Source organism: Schistocerca serialis, chromosome 4 (assembly GCF_023864345.2).
Source record: "Schistocerca serialis cubense isolate TAMUIC-IGC-003099 chromosome 4, iqSchSeri2.2, whole genome shotgun sequence".
NCBI classification, from domain to species: domain Eukaryota; kingdom Metazoa; phylum Arthropoda; class Insecta; order Orthoptera; family Acrididae; genus Schistocerca; species Schistocerca serialis.
In genome coordinates, this window is record NC_064641.1 from 834768025 (window position 1) to 834791170 (window position 23146).

The following is a 23146-nucleotide window of genomic DNA, read 5'->3' on the forward strand; positions in this document are numbered from 1 at the left end:
TTTCCAGAAGCTTTCTTCCTTTGACACAAGTTATTTAGCCAGATCTTTTATTAATTGCAAGGCATTATGGTTTGTACACAGCTTGCTCATGGAGAACTGACTGAACGTGGGATTGATAGATGCTAATTGTTTGTTACGAACATGTTTGGTAAGGCAGTATGTCAGTTCCATCCAGTTGATCCTCTTTCCTAGAGATGTCAGACTTTATACACAAGGCTAGATATTTAAATTTCTCTGTTTTATTCTCTCACGGTTTAGCACAAGTTATGTGGGCACTAATGTGATGTCTGATATGAACTATACCTTCTTAAACTTCATATTTTTGAGTCGTCTGAAGTTGGTTGATCTATTTATCACTGATGTCAGAACAATAAAATGATTGGTAGAGTGTCTGGGAAATCAAAGTAGTCAAATGTCAACATATGCTCCCTAAGTTAAACTGACAACTTGCTCAACAAGGGTATTCTTTCCTATATCCACCCAAGTATTTTAACTATTTTAGACCCAGTTACATATCTCCAGTTGTGTAAAGTGCTTATCAAAGAATTTTTAATGTCACTGAGAGGAGTTAAATGACAATGTAACTGATCTTATTTGTGGTGTTACCTCTTGATGAGGAAGTGAATCATCATCATCATCATCATCATCATCAACCACAACAACAACAACCACAACAACAACAACCACAACAACAACAACCACAACAACAACAACACTACTAGTACTACCACTATTACTACAACCACACCACCACCACAACTACAACCACCACCACCATTTCACTAAATGGGCAACTAACGATCAAAATAAGCTTCATTTAGCATCTTGACCTTTTTTGCCCCCAACTATTTTCTTACCACTAAGTCACTGTCTCTAGATGGCAACCATCTGTTCATATTGCACCAAATAACTGTTTCTCATCTCTGAACTCCCAAAAGTGAAGACACCTATTCTGAATCAATTTGCACACAGTATCTATGATTCTCTCTGTCTTGGAAAAGAAAATTTATGATGCAACATTCAATTAAATGATGATGGCATCTGAAAGAGTATAATAAGGCTGAAGGAGGAAATTGGTCACATCCTTTTGGAAAAGCCATCACAACAGTTACCTTCAGCGATTTAGGGACATGACATAAAACTATTTTATGACCAGATGAGGATTTGAACTACCATCTGCCCAAATGCCTAAATGTCAGTCCCACGTGTTAACCACTGCACCACGTCACTCAGTTTTTCTTTATCTTTTTGTTGGTATATTTTTGTATAGATCCAGTTTTTGTTATTTGACCTATGCATCTTTCAAATCTAGTACATCAGGTTAGCAGTCATCAGATAAGGCCTGGCTTTCAATGTATATAATTGGTGGAATTGTTTGGGGGGGGGGGGGGGGTGATTGGGGGGGGGGCGGGGGGGGGGGGGGGGTTTAAAGTACTAAACAGTGAGGTCATCAGTCCCTTGTCCAAGGGGGTAGGATATCTGGAGTTGGTGATGATAGCCACAAGTTTGATCAAATCATAATAGTTCATAGGCGTGGCAAAACTGAAGTACTGAAGGTAGGATTGATACCAAAGATGAAAAATAATTTAAAGAGAGGCAAAAGATTAGGTCCAACTGGTCTGCAGGTTAAAAAGCATACAACTGCAGGGCTCATCTGCAGAGTGAGACACCACCCACACATCTGACCCTCCCTGCTAATCCAATGCAGCGGTAAGACAATAACGGAAAAAAATAATTCCTTCTAGCTAGAAGAGCAGTAATAGTGAAAGTGAAAAGGCTGAAAATGTAATGAACATCAGGAGGGTCTACAATAGTAAAATAAGACAAGAGTGGAAATCAGGTCAGTAGGTGGTAACTGCAGTGAAGAGTCCCCTGGGGCGCATCATACTGTTCATACTTCATCCCTCCCACAACCATCACACCCCAACCCAAAAACCATTCTATTCAAAGTCTTAAAGATGCAAATAGAGCCTAGTCTCTTGGAGGAAGCATAAAACGGTTGTTCTGTCATCAACTAGAATCAAGGATAAGGAATGGTTAAGGTTTTTCCCTTGTCAAAGTGCTACGTGAAGAGACACTCCTAAAAAAGTAAAACAAGATGTAGCAGGAAAAGGGATTAATTGTCTCTAAAAGTAATTAAAACAGATTAAAAGAGGAATTATCATGGCAGGTGGCAGAGGAGATAGACTCGAGAGGCTATCGGGTCCAGTATGCGATGACACACACCACAAACCTAACCATCCTACCCCTATCCTAAAATCAGTTTAAAAATGTTGTACCTGTGTTTAAAAAACACTTTCTCAGAGAAAATTTGGAACCAGGCAACTGTGTGTATGTCGTTCCCGGGAATTAGAGGCAGAGAATTCAGAACACCATGCTTGGTATGGTTAGTTAGAAGGAAGCAGTCCACTGGGATGTAGGTTACTGTTTGTAAGGCTCCTACCCACAATGTGGGGGTGATTCATTAAATAAGATAAAACTAAGGGTAAATCTGAAATGAATGATGCAGAGGCAACATAGGATAGTGGGTTGTTTCTGGGAGGAGCATAAGGAGAAGCACTGTGCAGCCATAGTATCCTTGGCAGTGTAGAGTTTGCTCATATTACAATTGCACCACCACATATTGTTCCATCTCACACTGAATGTTGGGTGAGTTGTTGCTCCTCTAGATAAAAAGTCAGTTAGTCCATTTCCCAAAACACCCACTTAATGTGGTAGCCAAAGACAACTGATCAAGTAGCACAACTAACTTCAGAGAAAATATGGTGCATACCAGATCTCACAGTGTGACAAGAGTAAAATTGATCAATAACATGGAAACTGACCATCGAGACACTGAATTAAAACATGGCCAAAGGAGGTCTGTGTAATAATATATGGAGCTTTCTTAATGCCTATCAGCTCTGCCAAAAAACATTTAAGATTCTGACAATGAATGTTGTTACTCACTAGTGGGAGATATAAAAGCATTTCTCATTCTATTCATGGTTTTCAGGCAGTGTAAATGATAGTATCACCTTAATACTCATAAAGAACTGAGAGGGACAGATCCCAAAAGGTTCAAGTGGCTCAAGTGGCTCTGAGCACTATGCGACTTAACTTCTGAGGTCATCAGTCGCCTAGAACTTAGAACTAATTAAACCTAACTAACCTAAGGACATCACACACATCCATGCCCAAGGCAGGATTCGAACCTGCGACCGTAGCGGTCACGCGCAGTTCCAGACTGAAGCGCCTAGAACCGCAAGGCCACACCGGCCGGCGATCCCAAAAGGTCACGTGCTGATAAACTTTAAGTCCTTGAAACAGACTGGTCCTAATTCATGGTCTGGGTGCTAACGAAAGAGGAGTGCATGGGGAGCACATTCTAAGGGGAATGTTTAGCAGAGGGTCTAGGTACAATCCAACTGGTAAACTCAACTGATGGCAAGTGTCAGAGGATCAATTTACCTTGGATGCAAAAAGAATCTGGTAATGTCCCCACTTCAATAAGGAGATTGTCTATGGGACTAGGCCAGAGGGCACCATGACCAAACTTACTTCGCAATAATGTACTGGGTCCAATAATTCACAGACAAATGTGCCACTGAGCTGTAAGTCTGGCACTATAATCAAGTTGGGATGAAACCATGGCCCAGTAAATATGGACTAGTATAGCATGATACACACGCCAAGAGATGTGAGTGAGGAACCAGGGAGCATTATGCTTTTGTTCACTTGTTGCATTTTATGGTGCCTTTGGGTAAGATTTCCTGTTGAAGTTGCATACAAAACACATGTTTCTATTTGTTCTTTTTTAAGATTATCTCACTGTCTGCTTTGGGAATAGTTTTATTATTGTTTCTTAACACTAGGCACATTTGTTGTGTATAAGCAAATTTTGTTTACAGTATTTTGTAATAATGCTTTATCATTCTGTAAAAATATTTGCATCCCCAACAATTCCCAGCAGCTTTTAATCCACAGTCCAATACTACTGCAAAATTTACCTTTCCAATGGTAGGAGAAAGTGGCTGTGTACATGAGAAGTGGTGTAGTCATAGATTAAGAATAAATGTTGTGAGAATTTTTATCTTTCCAATCCTGTACTGTTGCGGATATGCCTGTTAGCCATCCTCACAGAATGAGGTTGCTTCAAAAGGGTGAACTGGCCTATGAATCCACCATCTGTGGACAGACTCCTGGAGGTCCCAAACCTGAGCTGATCCAACAGCTTTGCCTTGTATTGGGGGAACCTGTACAGTTAATTTCAAGGGGAGATGATGGAAATACTGCCAGTGCAGCACTTCAGTTAGCATTGGCCAAGATTGATATGTTTACTAAATTTCTGGAAGGGGAAGCGCATAGTGCATTATATGAATGTTTGCATGATTTGAAGTTAATATGTACAAGAGGGGAACAGTGACATAGTGGTGTGCCTACAGGCAAAGGATTCACTAAACGATAAGTTGTCAGTAGCTTCAGTATAGTGATACAGGTCTATAGTAAACCTGAAACAAGTTGGTGAAGGCTGCTGGAATCTGGAATTAGTCAGTCTTCATGCACATGGTAGTTAATGGGATAAAAAGTTTTCAAAGTCAGTTCACACTTTTTTTGGAAATGATGGCACAAGGACAAGAGTTTTCTGTTGATATGGTTGTGCCTACTGTGTAATTTGGTGTCACTGAGTAAATGAAAGTGTGTGGGCTCTGGGACATTTAGATCGTGCAGATGTGTTTCCAGTGTGTGAAGAGAAGTCTGGTTCAGTGAGTGGCTTCCTTGGTAGTATCACAGGAAACAGATAAAAGTTTTCATGGGCAGTCTGCCCTACAGGTAATCCTCACAGAGCAATGTGACAACTGATTGATACTCATTATGGTCACCAACAAGGTAATTGGGAAATAATTGGCAAATATTTGAGTAGAGTGAAAACATTAGCAAAAGCATTGTGGTTTTCAAATGTCGAACAGGAGACCGGTAAAACACTGTAGAGGGTGTTAATCCACTGGACAGGTCATGTATCATGTTTGCCCAACAACCCAAAAGCTTTGTGGACTTAAAAGTCTTGGTTCATAAGACTGGAGGGATTAGATATGTCAATCATTGTCAGGGGGCCAAGAGTGAAGCATCCACTGTGGATAGGGCACCCGAAAGGTATCACCTGCATGGCATGAAACTGGTCAGTTGTTTTGCTTGTGGAAGCCCGGACACTTTCAACATGATTGTCTGCAACGGTAACACAGTAGGACCACTTGGATGAAGGGATCGATCACAGCACTATGTGAGGGTAAAGAAATGCAAGCTCAACTGTCGAATCAAATTAAGTTCACATCAAAATTATTGGACTTTCTGCCACAATATTGACTGGAGATCACATTCCAAAACGCAAATCTCCAGGGCCGGTTCACTGATAGCCTCTTTGGCCAGCCTGTCAACACGTTCATTACCCGGGATGCTGACATGACCCGGGGTCCACCAAAAAACCACAGAGCAGCCACAACAGGCAAGAGTATGGATGTCTTCCTGGATAGCCATCACCCGATGAGAGCGAAGAAAACACCAATCGACAGCTCGTAAACCGCTCAGGGAGTCACTAAAGATGATGGAGGACTCACTTGACTGGGAGTGGATACGCTTTAAGACACGAGAGATGGCTACCAGCTCTGCAGTGAAAACACTGCAGCCATCCAGCAAGGAGCGTTGTTCAGATTGACCCCCAAGAGCAAAAGCATAACTAACTCTACCAGCAACCATCGAACTGTCAATATAAACTACGTCAGAGCCGTGAAACACGGCAAGGATGGAAAGCAAGCGTCAGCAGAGGGCCTCAGGAGGGACTGAGTCTTTTGGGCCTTGTGCCAAATCCAGCTGAAGGCATGGGTGGGGCACACACCATGGGGGTATACGTACATGGGCCTGGAAAGAGGTGGGAGAGGGAAAAACGCAAGCCCAGAGAGAAGAGACCGGACGCGAACCGCAATTGTACACCCTGACTGGGGCTGTCTTTCTGGAAGATGGGCGACCAAGTTAGGGAACAGGAGATGGTAATTTGGATGCCCGGGTAAGCTACAAACATGTGCAGCATAAGTGGCCCGTAGTCATTGGCGCTGGATCCACACAGGAGGGACACTAACCTCCACAAGTAGGCTGCTTACACGGCTTGTGCGGAAAGCTCCAGTTGCAAGTCAGATCCCGCAGTGAAGTATGGGGTCAAGCAACCACAACACGGAAGGCGATGCCGAACCATAAGCCAGGCTCCCATAATCGAGACGGGACTGAATCAATGCCTGATGCAGTTGTAGAAGGGTAGACTGATTGGCACCCCAGCTGGTGTGACTCAAGCAACGAAGAGCATTAAGATGTCGCCAGCATGTATGTTTAAGCTGCTGAATATAAGGGAGCCAAGTCAACCGGGTATCAAACAGCAATCTCAAAAACCGATGCATCTCCACCACAGCAAGAGGTTCACCGTCAAGATAAAGCTGTGGCTCAGGGTGAACAGTGCGATGCCAACAGAAATGCACAAAACAAGTCTTGGCTGCCGAAAACTGGAAGCCGCGCGTTACGGCCCAAGACTGCGCCTTGCAGATAGTGCCCTGCAGCTGCTGCTCAGCAACTGCAATTCCAGTGGAGCTGTAGTACAGGCATACAAAGAAGCTGATACAGACTTCTCCAAAGCTGTAGCTAGCCCATTGATAGCAACTAAAAATAGGCAGACACTCAAGACAGAGCTTTGCAAGACCCCGATCTCCTGGACTCGGGAGGAACCAACTTGCACGTGGAAGGAACGAAGCGACAAAAATTTTGAATAAAAATTGGGAGCAAGCCCCTAAGACACCATCCATGAAGCATGGTGAGGATGTGATGTCGCCATGTTGTATCGTACACCTTCTGCATGTCAAAAAAAGACTGCAACCAGATGCTGATGGTGGGCAAATGCTTTATGGATGGCAGACTCCAGGCAGTCCCGATTATCGGTGGCAGAGCGGCCCTTACAGAATCCACCCTGAGACACAGTCAGAAGGCCCCAAGACTCAAGTAGCCAGATTTCAACATCGGTATAATGATGCTTTCCCACCATTGTGAAGGGGACTCACCCTCAACCCAGATACAGTTGAAAAGGTCTAGGAGGTGGTCTAGGAGGTGTCACTGGCAGTCCATTGAGAGGTGTTTGAGCATCTGATAGTGGTTGGTTGGTTGGTTGGTTGGTTGGTTGTCTGGGGAAGGAGACCAGACAGCGTGGTCATCGGTCTCATCGGATTAGGAAAGGAAGTCGGCCGTGCCCTTTCAGAGGAACCATCCCGGCATTTGCCTGGAGTGATTTAGGGAAATCACGGAAAACCTAAATCAGGATGGCCGGATGCGGGATTGAATCGTCGTCCTCCCGAATGCGAGTCCAGTGTCTAACCACTGTGAATCTGATAGTGGATATGATCCAGCCCGAGAGCTGTATCAGGTCAAGCGGCTAGGGCACTTTGGAATTCCCACTCACTGAATGGAACATTGTATGATTCGGGGTGGTGCATATGGAATGAAAGGCTCCGATGTTACAACCACTCTTTCAGGAAGTGGAAGGCCACTGGGTAATTTGTAGAAGCAGGACTCTGAGCATAATGCTCTGCTAAGAGTTCTGCAATCGTGTCTGATTCAGTACAGATTGCTCCATTCAGGGCAATCCCAGGTATGCTGACGGGAGTCTGACATCCACAGAGTCACCTAATCTTGGTCCAAACCTGCGATGGATAGGTACGGATGCCAATGGTGGAGACATACCTTTCCCTGCGCTCCAGCTTCCATCATGAATAAGGTGTCGGGCTCAGGCATGGAGCCGCTTAAAGGCAATGAGGTGTTCCAGTGATGGGTGCCACTTATGATGTTGGAGGGCCTGCTTGTGATCTCTAATCGCCTCAGCGATCTCTGGTGACCACCAATGCACAGTCCTTTGCCGAGGGGAGCCAGAAGAACAGAGAATTGCAGATACCGCTGCAGAAATGATGCTAGTGGTTATTGTGTGAACCACCACATCAATGGCATAATGAGAAAGAGGCTCAGTAGTGGCAATGGAGGCGAACGAGTCCCAGTCAGCCTTATTCAAGGCCCATCTGGGGAGGTGCCCAAAAGAATGATGCTGTGGCAGTGTCAGAAAGATCAGAAAGTGGCCATTACCGCACAAGTCATCATGCACACTCCATTGGACAGATGGAAGAAGCCCAGGGCTGCAGACCAAAAGGTCAATGGCTGAGCACATGCCATGCGCCACACTGAAATGTGTGGAGGCACCATTATTTAAGAGAGAAAGGTGACCTGTGCCAACACTTGCTCAAAGACAGTGCCTCAGCCTGTTGTCACCAATCCACCCCACAAAGGGTTATGGGCGTTAAAGTGGCCCAGTAACAGAAAAGGTGGTGGCAGCTGGGCTATCAGTGCAGCCAATACATGCTGTGGGACATCACCATCCGGTGTAAGATAGACACTGCAGACAGTAACAGCCTGTGACGACCTCACCCTAACAGTGACAGCCTCTAAAGGTGTTTGAAGAGGTACATACTTGCTGTAAAGAGAGTTAAGGACATAGACGCAGACTCCACCAGATATCCTTGCATAAGCTGCCTCATTCTTATAATAAACCCAATAGCCACAGAGGGCGGGGATTCGCATTGCTGGAAACCAAGTTTCGTGGAGAGCAATGCAGAAGAAAGGGTGAAGGCTGGTAAGTTGTCAGAGCTCAGCAAGGTGGTGGAAAAGACTGCTGCAATTCCATTGGAGAACGACATTGTCCACAGCCGAAAAAGGTGTGAAGGGACTGAGGAGGCAGATTACACTGCTGAGCCATCTAACACCACTGAAGGGGAGCCTGAATTGAGAACCATTGTGTCCAAGGCAGAGGCGAGATAGAGGTCGTCGGGAACGCCAAAATCTGCAAATCATTTTCAGATGCAGAGCTGGTAGTAACAGGTGGCACAGAGTCAACCTGAACCTCTCCCTTCTTACCCAGCCTTTTCTCCCCCTCCTCCTCCTCCTCCTCCTCCTCCTCCTCCTGGTGCTCCTTAGGAGCAACCTGGGAGGGAGTCTCAGAAGGAGGGCCAGGGACAGGCGAAGAGCAGGAAGCTCTTCCATCTGCCGCTCGCGGCTCCTTGAGCCACTGACTGATGGTAGCTGTCGCAGTGGAGGATGCCTTAGAAGGTAGACTTCCAAAGGACCCTTTCCGCGTGAGAGAAACCACAGGAGGCTGGCGGACCTCTGGCGAGGAGGGGGGGTCTGATATCCCCATCAATTAGGGGGGGTTGGTCTCCCGAAGGAGGTACCTTGAGAGGGCAACGAAGTCGCAGTCGCAGCATATGACGTAGTCATTTGAATAGGATGAAGTCGCTCATACTTCCTCTTTGCACCTTGATAGGTGAGCCTGTCCAGGGTTTTTATCTCCATAATTCGTCACTCCTTATGGAGAACAGGGAAGTCAGGCGAGCAGGAGGAATGGTGTTTCCCACAGTTGACACAAATGGGAGGAGGCACACACAGAGCACCTGGGTGCAGAGGACAATCACAATCCCTGCATGTAGCACTGGAGGCTCGGCGAGATGACAAGTGGCCAACTACCAGCACTTGTAGCACTGCATAGAAGGAGCAACGTATGGTTTCATGTCACAATGGCAAACCATCACCCTGACTTTTTCAGGTAACGTGTCACCCTCAAAAGCCAAGATGAAGGCACTGGTAGCAACCCGTTGTCTTTGGGTCTCCTATGCACGTGACAGATGAAGTGGACACCACGTCGCTCTAAGTTGGAGTGTAGCTCCTCATCCAACTGCAAAAGGGGATCTCGATGGAAAATAATACCCTGGACCATGTTAAGGCTTTTATGGGGTGTAATCGAGACAGGGATGTCACACAGCTTGTCACAAGAGAGCAACAACTGCGACTGGGCTGGGGAGGCCGTTTGGATCAAAATCAACCCACTGTGCACTTTGGACAATGCTGCCACTTCCCCAAACCTATCTTCAAGACGGCTGACAAAAAACTGGGGCTTCGTTGCCTGAAAGGTTGCTTCATCAGTCCTGCTGCAAAATAGGTACTGAGGCGAATACGGCTAACGAGACCTGGTCACCCTATGGTCCTGCCAAGCTGTGGCCAGGGAGGGGAACGATTGGGAATCATAGGTTGCAGCATCAAAATCCTTCCGTACTCACTTTGAGACTGCTGGGGCTGAGTGACCACCAGCGTGATTCAGTTTAGGCTGTTTCACTGCAGGTCATCTGCCCTGATGCCACCCACTCCGACCATGGGCTCTCCCCACAGGTGCCACCCAGCCTCAGCAAGGGCCACCTGGCGGGAGTCCTGGTGCCCCAGAAAGGATGGGCAGCTACTCCTTGACATACATGGCGAGGTCTCAGTTCTGGCATCAGCATTGTGATCCCTGTGTTGTCAGGGGGTTGCCTCCAAGAGGGTTTATGACAACCCCACCACGATGGACTGGCTACCGCACTCGATTTTGGGTGCCAAAATGGTCCAGAACTGTCATGGGCACGAAGGATGGGATGGTGCAGGAGACGAGAAGTAGGCAACTCATAAGACGTTGGATGCAAAGCCCGCTACACGACAATAAGTAGCATGCAAGATCGTGGTGCATGATTTACAAACCAAAAACACCACATAAGGCATCCTCCCCCAATTGGTACGCAATATCAACAGAATTTTGGAAAAGGTGGAGGTCAAACCCGAGAGGGGACCACCATAGAAAAGCTGAAACACTGGAGACTCCTTTTAGTTGCCTCTTATGACAGGCAGGAATACCGCGGGTCTATTCTAACCCCCGGACCCGCAAGTGGAGAGTTCCAGGGTACAAAGAAACTCAGCAGAGGAAAGGAAATACAGTACTAATCCGACTATAGCAGATGTTGAAAGTGACCACCATTCATCTCTTTGGACTTTCGTGTGCTGATCAGCAAGCTGCTGAAGGCAGGTCAAAGCTGGACTGTTGGTCTCATTCAAAATGTTCTGCTGCAGTTCTTGGAGACCATGAGGGTGGTTGTGCTACAACTTAGACTTGAGGCCTGCCCACACAAATAAGCATGCACTGACAGATCAGGTGACCTGAGTGGCTAGCTAGGGCTGTGACCAGACTGACCTCTGCTAACAACTTTGTTAGGCATGAAGATTGTGTAAATGTGCTCCAAGGTTCGGCTGGCTGTATGGTCAGTTGCTTCACCTTGTTGGAAGTGTTAGAAGTAACTGTAGGTTTTTCCTCCTCCGTTAATACTGCCATGAAGGTATACATTCACATCCAATCACATCCACTCATCTGATCTGGGCCACTTTTATTTGCCCCACCCTGTGTAAGATTGAGCTTTTGGGTACCATTTCAACAAGAAAACCACCTTACCCTTCATCCCCTCCATATATAAAAGAATTGAAGAGTCTGATAGGAGAAGTGTTGGAACAGGATGTGATTCACCCCTCCAAATTACCCTATTCCGTTTCCATTTTCTCAGTGCCAAACACTTCTGACAATCAAGGCTGGTGGTGGGGATTATCAGGACTAAGTACAAAGGTGGTCATTAGGGTGATTCCATTGCCTTATATGCACACCTGTTTTGTATAGTTTGTAGGTGTGCAGGTTATTACTGCCTTGCATCTCAACCAAGCTTACTGTCAGATTCCACTGTACGAGGGTTCTAACAAACCACTGCATTTACTACTGACTGGAATTTTTTTTTTTTAGTTTAATTAATACCTTTGTAAATGTCAAGCTGTCAATCCAACAAGGCAGCATTTGTAAACCAAAATGAATAGGAAACACAAATTTAAAGACACTGAAATTTCAAAACGTAAAGCATAGTTTTCCACTGCAGCGCCACAAAATCTCTTGAGAATGGCCTAGAAGGTTGAAACTAGTTGTGCACAAATACAAGTCATACAGTAAAAGTACTCTTCGGCCTCATGACTTGAGCTGCCATTTTATCCCAAATGTGTGACTCTATTTTTGGATATCAAATTAAAGTATGTGTACCACTACCTAGATGGTTTAGTTATTTTAGGCCTCAATTGGGAGCAGCATTTACATCATCTGAGGGAATTGTTTACTTAATTAAGGGGAGGAGGTTTAGTAGTTAAACATGACATAGTTAATTAAGCTTGAATTTCTGGAGAAGGCATTGCTGGAGCATGTAGCATTGCCACGTGAATTGGGGTTGACCACAAGTGGAACTCAGGCAATAATGAAATTTCTACTGCCAAGAAATCCTAAGGAAGTGGAAAGTTTCATTGACGTGGTTAAATTTTTTAGAAAATTTAGTCTCAATTTTGCTCAGCAAGCCAGGCATCTGAACAAACTGGGAAAAAAGGGGTGCAAGTTTTAGTGGGGAACAGGAGTCTCAGCGAGCTACTTTCGAAGGGCTTGAGCAAACTTTGGCATTTGCCCTAGGGCTGGTGATCCCAGATTTTAAGCAATTAACTGTCCAGACAATGTCTTCTTGACTGGCACTGCAGTTGTCCTACTGCAAAAATCCAAGATGGTACGTGACCTGTATCCTACGTGTCCTGTGTGCTGTCACAACCTGAAATAAAGTTGGAAGTACCAGCCATGTTATTTGGTTTTGGTATGTTCCATTTTTACCAAGAGCACAGGCCATTCCAGCTTGAAATCGATAATCAGATGTTGAGTTGGGTTTTGGTCTGTCTTAGATGTACTAGCAAGATGGGCTACTTGGATTTCTGCACTCCAATCTCAAGTCAAGCTTGTAAGGGGCACAGACAATGTCACAGCAGATGGCCCAAGTAGAATTTTTCACAATGATGCTGCAAGAGACGGAACTGAGAGAATGACAGACCTGCTCCTGACTTCTTATATAATTAAATCTGATTTCAAGGGAGCATCAAGCTCTGCTTAAGGCTGTCAATAGATATTGGACGCATGTTGATATGCAGACAAATAAGAGAGAAGTTGGCCAGAGGTGAAAAAGTTAAGCTGTATTTGTTGAAGGATGGGGTTTTGTATTGTAAGGCCTGGAATGATCACCACCCTATGATTGTAGTTTCCGCCAAGATTATTCCAACACTTTCTGCCTAATTTCATCATTTCATCACTCTTTTATGCACGAATACTTGGGGATTTGGGGAGTTGGGGAGGGGCGGGGGGGGGGGGGGGGGGTGGTACATAAAACCCATGCTAATATTCATGAGGAGTTTAGCTGGAAATGTCTGGGTTCTGACATAAGAGCGATGACATAGAATTTTAGATCTTTTACTGCTAGCACACACCAGCAGAGCAGCAATTGAAAAAGATATACCAGGTGATCAAAAAGTCTGTATAAATTTGAAAATTTAATAAATCACGGAATAATGTAGATAGAGAGGTACAAATTGACATACATGCTTGGAATGACATGGGGTTTTATTAGAACCAAAAAAAAAAAAAAAATACAAAGTTCAAAAAATTTCCAACAGATGGCACTTCATCTGATCAGAATAGCAATATTTAGCATAACAAAGTAAGACAAAGCAAAGATGATGTTCTTTACAGGAAATGCTCAATATGTCCACCATCATTCCTCAACAATAGCTGTAGTCGAGGAATAATGTTGTGAACAGCACTGTAAAGCATGTCCGGAGTTATGGTGAGGCATTGGCATTGGATGTTGTCTTTCAGCATCCCTAGAGGTGTCGGTAGATCATGATACACTTGCGACTTCAGGTAACCCCAAAGCCAATAATCGCATGGACTAAGGTCTGGGGACATGAGAAGCCAAGCATGACGAAAGTGGCGGCTGAGCACACGATCACCAAATGACGTGCGCAAGAGATCTTTCAAGTGTCTAGCAATATGGGGTGGTTCTAATAAAACCTCATGTCATTCCAAGCATGTGTGTCAATTTTTACCTCTCTATCTACATTATTCCGTGGTTTATTAAGTTTTCAAATTTATACTGACTTTTGGATCACCCGGTATATTGATTTTGTGGGTCTGTTTCCTCACTCATGTTTTGGAAATAATTATATATTTGTTTGCTTGGATGCCTTTTAAAGGTTTTCTTGGCTGTTTCCCATCCATGCAGCTATAGTGCTGGCAGCCATTTGTTGTTTAGTACCTTTGGTCCATGCCAGATTTTGATATTTGACTTCACTAGCATGTTCACTTCTAGACTGTGTTGGGTCAGGAGTGAGGCACTTTAACACAATCCTGTATTATCCGAATCACTCCTTCACAGAGAGGTCAATCAAAACCTTCATACTGTGATAATTGTGTTTCTCTGCCAAGAATATACTTGTAGGGATTGGGCAATGTAGTGGTCGATGCGTACCTTCAACACAGTGAAACATGAGGCACATCAGGTCACTGCAGCAGTGCTTATGTTTGACTTTCAGTCAAATTCAGTCCTATCTAATTTATGGTCTATCGCCGATATGCTACACAATTACGTATCTTCTGGAAAGATTAGGGAAAGTCGCATCAGGCCAGGGAAAACATTCAAGCAGACTGTGGGCAGGAATCTAAGCACATAATAAGAGAAGACAACCTGATAGATTCAGGTTAGGAGATCGAGTTTCTCTGAGAAATTTTATCAGGTTGAGTACAGTTGGGATGAAGTTGTTGGTGAAGCTCTTACCACAGTTTCACAAGCCTTATCAAATCCTTAGGTTTATAAAGCCACTGATAGTTGTTTTGAAGGAAACTGCAAGGGAAACAGCAAGGGAATGTTGAGCTCATATTTCCTAGTTCAAACCTGCCTATAGTTTGGATGATGTAGAAAATGGTCTAAGGTTCCACACACAATCCAAACTGCAATGCACGTGCTGGGGCGGGCACGTGGGTGGGGGTGGGGTGGGGTGGGATGGGAGGGTTGCAATTAGTTTCAGCAAGTGAGATTGTGTTGTGATAATTGTAGCACAGCATAAGTCCCATCCCATTCAGCAGTTGGTGCCCAACCAATAGGGAGTCTTCTCACTACAGATGGGAGAGTGCTGGAAATATCAAAGGAGGCCACAGTTAGTGCCACCAGTGTACAGGAGAAAGTGACCAGAGTTATATGGTGAAGTCTTACTGGAGGCAGTGGAAGGAGTGAGATGGACACCCAGCTAGTGGCACGAGGAAGACACTTGGTAACCAACAACTTGGTGGGAGGACAAATGTGCAACAAGACAGAGATACTAATGCCAACTGCAAAGAGGAGTTCCAAGGGGAGTATTCTGGTTAGTTTCGTTCCTGGTGCCAGCAAAATTCTTGTGGTTGATGTGCACGGGCAGTGTCTGTGCCTTGTGCTGCATGCCCTCCGCTTAAGATTTCCCAAGTGGAACACTCTTACTTAGTTGACAGTCCTCTCCTCTATCAAAGTTTACACTGCACTGGCTGAATTTGCAACCCAGCAGTGCTGAATGTGTAATGATTATGTACTTTGGTTCACTTACTGCATTTAGTAGTGCCTTTGGGTCATACTTCCTGTTGCAGTTAGTTACAGAATACATAACTTTTGTTTGTTTTCTTGCCTGAATTTTACTCTTTGAGCAGTTTTATTTTTTATTATTATTGTTGTTGTTTTGTGCATAACTCAACTCCAGTTATAGTTCAATTTTGTTTTGTAATAAAGTTGTATTACCTAGAAAAATATTTGCTTCCCCCTCATAACTCTCACCCACTTCCACTTCACAGCTTCTGTAAAATTCATTTCATCAGACTTGCAGTGTTTTTATATGTTAAATTAATGTGATTGCATTTTTATGTGTTTCTGCTTCTTGATTTTGTGCTTTGTTTTTTTGTATCTAGCAAGGCAATTTTGAGCCCACAACATTAAATGGTGCACGAGGTTACATAAATGTATGTGTTGTATAAGTCGCTACTGAGAATATATCTAGTATACTTTTATTTTTTGACAATAGCTAGAACAATCACCAAATAAATGAAGTGATTCCAAGTAAGAATTGCAATTATACCAATGATGAGGAGCAGGAAAAAAAATTTGCTGTTTTACCGTTCTGTGGTTCCGTGTTGGGCGAGATATCTTTCTGCTTAAATCACTCTTCAGGCCTCTGTTACAAATCTGGCAATACTGAGACAAGTTAAGGATGCAGCAAGTGTCAGAACAACTGATGCCCGCAAAATATCTTGTGAGCACAACAACAAACAACGTGCACTGTAGAACAATGCAGAAAAGAAGAGATGTGGGTTTTATCACCCACTTTCACTGAGCATGCACTAGAAAATGGTCATTAGGACAAATCTGACAAAACCTCTCTGATTGTTTTGTTTTATTTTGTTTTAGGGTGCTAAAATAACTAAGGTCATATGTGCCCATGTAATAACCTTAGAACACAAAGACAAAAAAAAGTTAAAAGCGACTACACATTAAGCCCAACTGACGGAAAGAAATACAGCTAAAAGCAAGGACTTCCTCTTGGAGGAAGATCCACAAAATATGCCATAGAGACAACAGAAGTCCTGAAGTATAGATTAGATGTCCTTCACCATATTGCTACAATGGATAAAAAGTAAAATGCTGTCAACAGTCAGCACGTCGTTCACTAACTCAGATGGCAAATATACATTAGAACATAAGTGATTAAAAAAAGAACATCAGGAAACGGCAAACCATCAATGAGCACAAAATGTGGGGGGAGGAGGGGGGTGTCCACTTAACAAATGGTTATGGCTAAAACGATAGCACCCAATACACAGCCCAGCTAAAATGCTCTCCTCACGGCGAGAGAACCAAGAGGAGGTCGGCCAAGCAGGTAGGAGAGATTCAATTCCCCAGAGCTTGTTCCCATGAAGGGAAGACAGTGGTGAAACCAAAGTGACACAACCTATTGACAGACAGCAACATAGAGATCATTGGAAGGAATTGAAGAACTAGCAAGCCGAGGTAGGAGGATTGCAGCTTTGGCAACAGCGTCAGCAGCCTTGTTTCTCGTCAGATAGATGTGACCTGGGACCTACATAAACATCACAGTGGCAGTGAGCAAATGGAAGCTTTCTTGGGCCCGTTGCACTAAGGGATGGACTGTATGCAACACACAGAGGCTCTGAAGGGCAATGACAGAATCAGAGCAGATGACACAATGGAAAGCATGTGTCGCCGGATGTATTACATGGGCTGATACAGGGCAAAAAGCTCTGCTGTAAATATTGAGCAGCATTCCAGAAGCTGATACTGAAACTGGTTGGCGCCAATGATGAAGGCACACCCGACACCACGGTCATTTCGAGAGCCATCAGTGCACACAAAGGAACTATTGCTAAGTTCCATGTGAAGGTCTAGAAACTTACAGTGATAGATAGAATCTGGAGTAGTGTCCTTAGGAAGTGAATGAAGTCCAATGTGGACATGGGCTGCCGTATGAAGCCACTCATGTGAACATCACTTTGGTACGCCAGCGGTAGTTCAGCAGCTACTGCCTACAGGCTCTCAACTGGGATAGTGTAAAAGACATCAGTGGACAAAAGGATGCCACAATGGTGGATTCTATTTAGATGGGATAAGATGGATGAACATGCAGATGCATAAACGAAACACCCATACTCTAGTTTCAAAAGGGCAGGGGATCCGTACAAACTGAGGAGGGTGGTCCAATCCGCTCCCCAGTAAGTACTGCTGATTACGCAGAGGGCACTGAGGGACAAGGTATATTAGGTGGCCAGGTAAGACATGTGGGAGGACCAAGAAAGTTGGAATTTCATAGTTTCATCAAACAAAAGAGCAAGGCCCAAGGCAAAGATGGTGGAAGAAACCCATTGCGCTGCCAGAAATTCACATAAACTGTTTTGTTAGTGAAAAAGTGAAAGCCACTGTCGATGCTCCACGATTAAAGATGTTCCACAGATCACCAAAGACACCGCACAAGGAGAAAAGTCTGTTGAGAACTGCAATAGATTGCAAAATCATCAACAAACTGGGAGCTGGAGATGTCTCGTGGGAAGCAGGCTATAATAGAGTTAATGGCGATAGCAAAAAGAACGATGCTCAGGACACAGCCCTGAGGCACCCCGTTTTCCTGCATAAAGTTGTCCAACAAGACAGAACCCAAACGTATCTAGAAAACCCTGTCTTTTAAAAATTCCTGAAGGAAACAGAAAGGCTGTCTCAGAGACACCATATGTAAAGAGTACAGAGGATACCACTCCTCTAGTAGGCTTTTTTCAAGTAAAAAAAAAAAAAAAAAAAAAAAAAAAAAAGACCTTAGTCTGGTATTTCCGCATAAAACTGTTAATGACATGGGTTGACAAAGTGACAAGGTGGTCAACTGCACAACAGTGCACTGTGGAGTGGTTAGTGAATTGTGAGACTTGAGCCACCATACTAGCCAAGCATGAATCATATGTTCTATCACATTTGCAAACACAGCTGGTGAAAGAAATGGGACGGTAGCTAGAAAAAAAGTGTTTGTCCTTATTGGGTTTAGGTATGGAAGTGCCAGTGCTTTCATGCCAGAATCTTGGAAATGTGCCATTTGCCCAGATGTGATTGTATGTACAAAGGAGAAAGTGCTTGCCCGCAAGAGAAAGGTGCTGCAACATATGAATATGAACATCATCTGACCCTGGAGCAAAAGATCAGGTTGAAGTGAGAGCATGATCTAGTTCCCGCATAGCAAAGGCAGCATTCTAGCATTCACGATTCTAAGAGGAGAAGGGTATTACCGAGCATCCTCCACTCGTTTTCGATGGAGGAAGGCTGGGTGATAGTGGGAGGAGCTCTAAATCTCCACAAAATAGATGGCCCAAGGCGTTGGAGATAGCAATGGCGTTCACAGTGACATCATTTGCTATGGTCAGGCTGGAAATTGGGGACTGGACCTTGGCCCCAGAGAGTCATCGAAAATTGATCCACACGATGGAAGAGGGAGTGGAACTGTTAAAAGGACTAGTAAATTAAATCCAACTAGCTCTCTTGCTATCCCGAAGAAAGCAACAATGCTGTGCATGCAACTGTTCATAATGAATGCAGTTCTCCATCATAGGATGATGAAAAACATGGAGAGCACATCTCCATGTGCGGATTGTGAAGATGAAGTGCGAGGAATGGAACATTTTGCGGCAATAAAGATAGTGTTTGTAAGGTATTCAACCTGGTGGTCACAACTGGGGAAATAATGTTCACCAAAGGTCACCAGGGAGGAGTAATGCCTCCAGTCGGCCTTTAAAAGCTGCCAATTTGGTTTACACGTAGGTGGGGTAGGAGTCAGCAAATAGTTTACACACAGAACATGCTCGCTTGAGTACGTGTCAGAGAGAACGGACCACTTGAGATGACAGGCAAGCTGGACAGTGCAGAATGAGAGGTCCAAATGTGAATAGGGGTCTGAAAGGAACGTGGGTGCTCCAGTGTTATGGCAGATGAGGTTGAGTTGATTGAGAAGGTCGGCCAAGACGGTACCTCTGGGACAGCTTCATGAAGAGCCCAAAACAGGGTAGCGTGCATTAAAGTCACTAAGCAGAAAAAAAGGGGTGAGGGAGTTGCCCATTAAGTTGCAGGATGTCCACCTTGGTGACACCGAATGACATAGGCTGTAGATGGTATAAAGAGGAAAGGCGAATTAGGAACGAAAATGCAGGCTGCAACAGCTTGTAGTAAGGTGTTCTGCGAGATGGTTTGACTATGATCCAGATGAACAACATGACCCCCCCCCCCCCAATGAGATGGAAGGCTGTCCTTGTGGGGGCGAGGAGGGGGGGGGGGGGGGGGGTTAGTAATGCAGGAGGTCAAAGCCGTCTCAAGGGTGCAGGGTGCAATTTTGTTCCCTGGAGGCAGAAAACAAGTGGAAACTGCAATTCCAAGAGCAGCCATAATTTCTCCTTTTTGTTCCATTGGAGGCGAGTCACAACGGGGAAAAGGGCAGAGGGAAAAAATGAAGAGCTGTCACCTCGGCGGCTGCCTAGTGCTATTCTTCGAAGACTCACTGCCACACAGTGCAAAGGCTGGAGGAACCTAGTCCATGAGATCTACAGAGACATCGGCATTGCCTCTGGCTAGGCCTGTGGATTCCAGGGCAGAAAAATGGTAGGTAGTGCACACCGTCGAAATGGAGGTCAGTCGAGTGAGGATATCATGCAGCGACACCGTTGACGAGGATTTCCCAGTCAGTGGAGAAGACCATTTGCCTTTGTTTCCCTTCTTGTAGCTTCTCAGGTTGGCAAGTGAAGGCTCAGGTATTTATTGGCTGAAGAAATTTTAGTCTTTGCAGGAGTATTCCTTCTGTTCTTTCCAGCCTGTCGGTTGTGTAGCAGATGATTTCACCATCCAAGGTGAAAATTTGGTGGCTTGTTGCACAGCTGGAGGAGGAGAAGACGGGAATGCTACTGTGACACTGGGCAATTGTACAACTGCAGTGCTGAATTTGACATAGCAAGTCTGCATGGCCATGTTCTTCATGGAGTGAGGTGTAGTGAGAACAGTACTATAAGTGCCATATGGTAAAATGCAGGGCTTCTGAATAGCCAACAACTGATGAGTGACAAGGCAAGGCACTTCTTCCTTCACCCAGATCTGGATGGTGCACTCATCAAGATACATGGGGCGTTCTCGGGATGAGGCTGCATGGTCACCACTGCAATTGGTACACTGGGGAGAAAGCCATGGGCAATTGCCCTTATTAGCATCCCTACCATAAGTAACACATTTGGCTGTGTTTCGACGGGACATTAGAGTGCGGTTGTAATGTTGAGAGTGGTAGCAGTGAATCAGGTCTGGAATGTACAGTGGGACCATGATGACTTCCATAGCCTCCTTTGATCTTTGATGGAAGCATTACACAATCAAATGTGAGAAAAAGAGTGCCTGTAAACACAAAGGATGCATCAACCTTTTTCATCACCCAATGTATTGCAGTGATGCCCCCATCAGACAGCTTAGTTTGGACCATCGAGCACCTGTGTAAGTAACACCATGTGAAGAATTCAACATTCAATGGGCATCTATACAAACAGGATAGCCATGGAGGAGTGCTGCAAGCAGCTGTTATGCCTGAGAATCACAATTAGTCTCCAAAAGCAAAGTGCCACTGCGTAAACGAGAACAGGATGTCACAAAGCTGGCAACTGCTTCAACACTTTTGTAAATAATAAATGGATTAACCACAGCAAAGGACTGACCTCCTCCAGTATGCGATACCACAAGGAACCAAGGTGCAGCTAGACGAGTCCTGGCATCTTTAGCCTCAGTGCGTTTGTGCTCAGTAGATGTAGACATTGTGAGAAATCTCCCATGATTGCTAGCATCTCTAATGGTATCCATCATTTTCAATTTTCATCGTGAACTGAATGTGTCCGTGGATGAAGTTCAGATAATCTAAAAATCCTTTTAACTCGTCTTTACCATACCTCGTCAACATACCTCCAAAACACTGGGGGCTTCAAGCTTGCCTTGTCCTCTAAGTCCTCCATAAAAAATTTGGCCACCAAAGGCGACAAAGGACTACTCATGGTGACACTGTCAGTCTGTTGCCTTCCATTTTAGGATGTGCTGGTATGGCGTAAAGATGATGGCACCTTGGAACACACGGTTGATTGAAAACCGATCCATACAGATTTATATCTACGTGCACATAGCTGCCACCATCCTTCACAGACGATTAGTGTTCTCAGAACTCTAGTAGACAGAGCACATGTCATTGCTGATGAGAGCAGTCTGGAGGACGAGCTTTTACACCTGAGGAGAGTTTTTGAAGCCAACAGGTACTCACAACAGCAGATACATGAAGCGCTACAAATGAAATCAACTGTGGGTATAAGAAAATCAGAAGAAGGAAAGGAAAGTTTTAAATTGATGGCTTTTCAGCCATACGTGGGAAGCCTATCATCGACAATAGGACGGATCTTCAGTAAGCATGAAGGGAAAATGATTTTTCGCCCTCCACCAAAGACAGCAGCACTCCTGGGTTTCGTTAAGGATGATTTGATGCTTCGGAAGCCTGGGATTTACAAGATCCCCTGTGAGTGTGGCTGTTCATACATCGGACAGACGACACGTGCTATCCAGGAGAGATGCACAGAGCACCACATGTACACCCAGCTCTTAGAACCTAATAAATCTGTGGTGTCCGAGCACTGTATTGACCCTGGGCACTCTATGGTGTATGATAACGTTGAAATTTTAGCCTCGACTTCATCTTTCTGGTACTCAGTAGTGATGGAAGCAGTTGAAATTTGCTTGGCGATGAATTTAATTAATAGAGATAGCGACTTCAGCTTGGACAAATCTTGGAATCTGGCAATTTCTGTAATAAAATCACAAAGACATTGTGACTGTGCAGCTTGCAGTGATACATCAATATCACTGTGTGGATCGACTGTGCAGCCATAGATCTATTTCCATTCATATGCCATATGTCTTTGCCACCGATTAATGTATCTGGTGCCTTGTGTATCTGTGGCCGCATGCGCAGTGGCGCGGTCCAGTCTATTCCTGTTGGTACTTTGGTTCTCTGTCATCCTGGCAGCTCAAAGTCTCAAAAACAATGCAGGTTGTGCTCAAGTGTGGAACAGTTTTGATCCCCTCAAGAAAAAGAAAGGAAGGGAGGAAGATCAGGGTTTAACATATTGTCAACATCCTGTGCCCTTTGAATGGGACCATCCCGCATTTGCCTGGAGCAGTTTGGGGGAATCATTGAAAATCTAAATCTGGATGGCCGAATGCAGGTTTGAACAATCGTCCTCTCGAATGTTGAGTCCAATGTAATAACCACTCCCCTCAAGAAACTCAGTCTGTGGATCATAATACTATTCTTGCTGCTAGTACCATTATGACTTGACGACATCACAGAAAATATTCAGTAATATTATGATGGTAAACTTACTGCCCAGGGAGGTACTGAATTACCCTCCTAATTCACTTGATATTTTATTGTCATTCCAGTCAAATATTCTGAAATGGATAACTACTACTCACCATATAGTAGAGGTGCTGAATTGCAGATAGACACAACAAAAAGACTGGTAGACAAAACTTTTGGCCAACCAGGCCTTCATCAGAATTAGACAAACACACACACACACACACACACACACACACACACACACACACACACACGCAACTGTGCGGGTTGCGCTTGCATGAGTGTATGTATGCATGTTGTCCAATTCTGATGAAGGTCTGTTTCGCCAAAAGTTTTGTTCGACAGTCTTTTTATTGTGCCTATCTACAACTAGGGATCACTGCTACATGTTGAGTAGCAACTATCG

General features: G+C 44.6%; 1 protein-coding gene across 5 annotated transcripts in view; it reads right to left on the bottom strand.

Moving 5' to 3' along the window:
* LOC126473449 (uncharacterized protein KIAA0930 homolog) overlaps positions 1–23146 on the bottom strand; it is a 113414-nt gene that overhangs the window by 69001 nt on the left and 21267 nt on the right. The gene's annotated exons all lie outside the window — the stretch shown is intronic.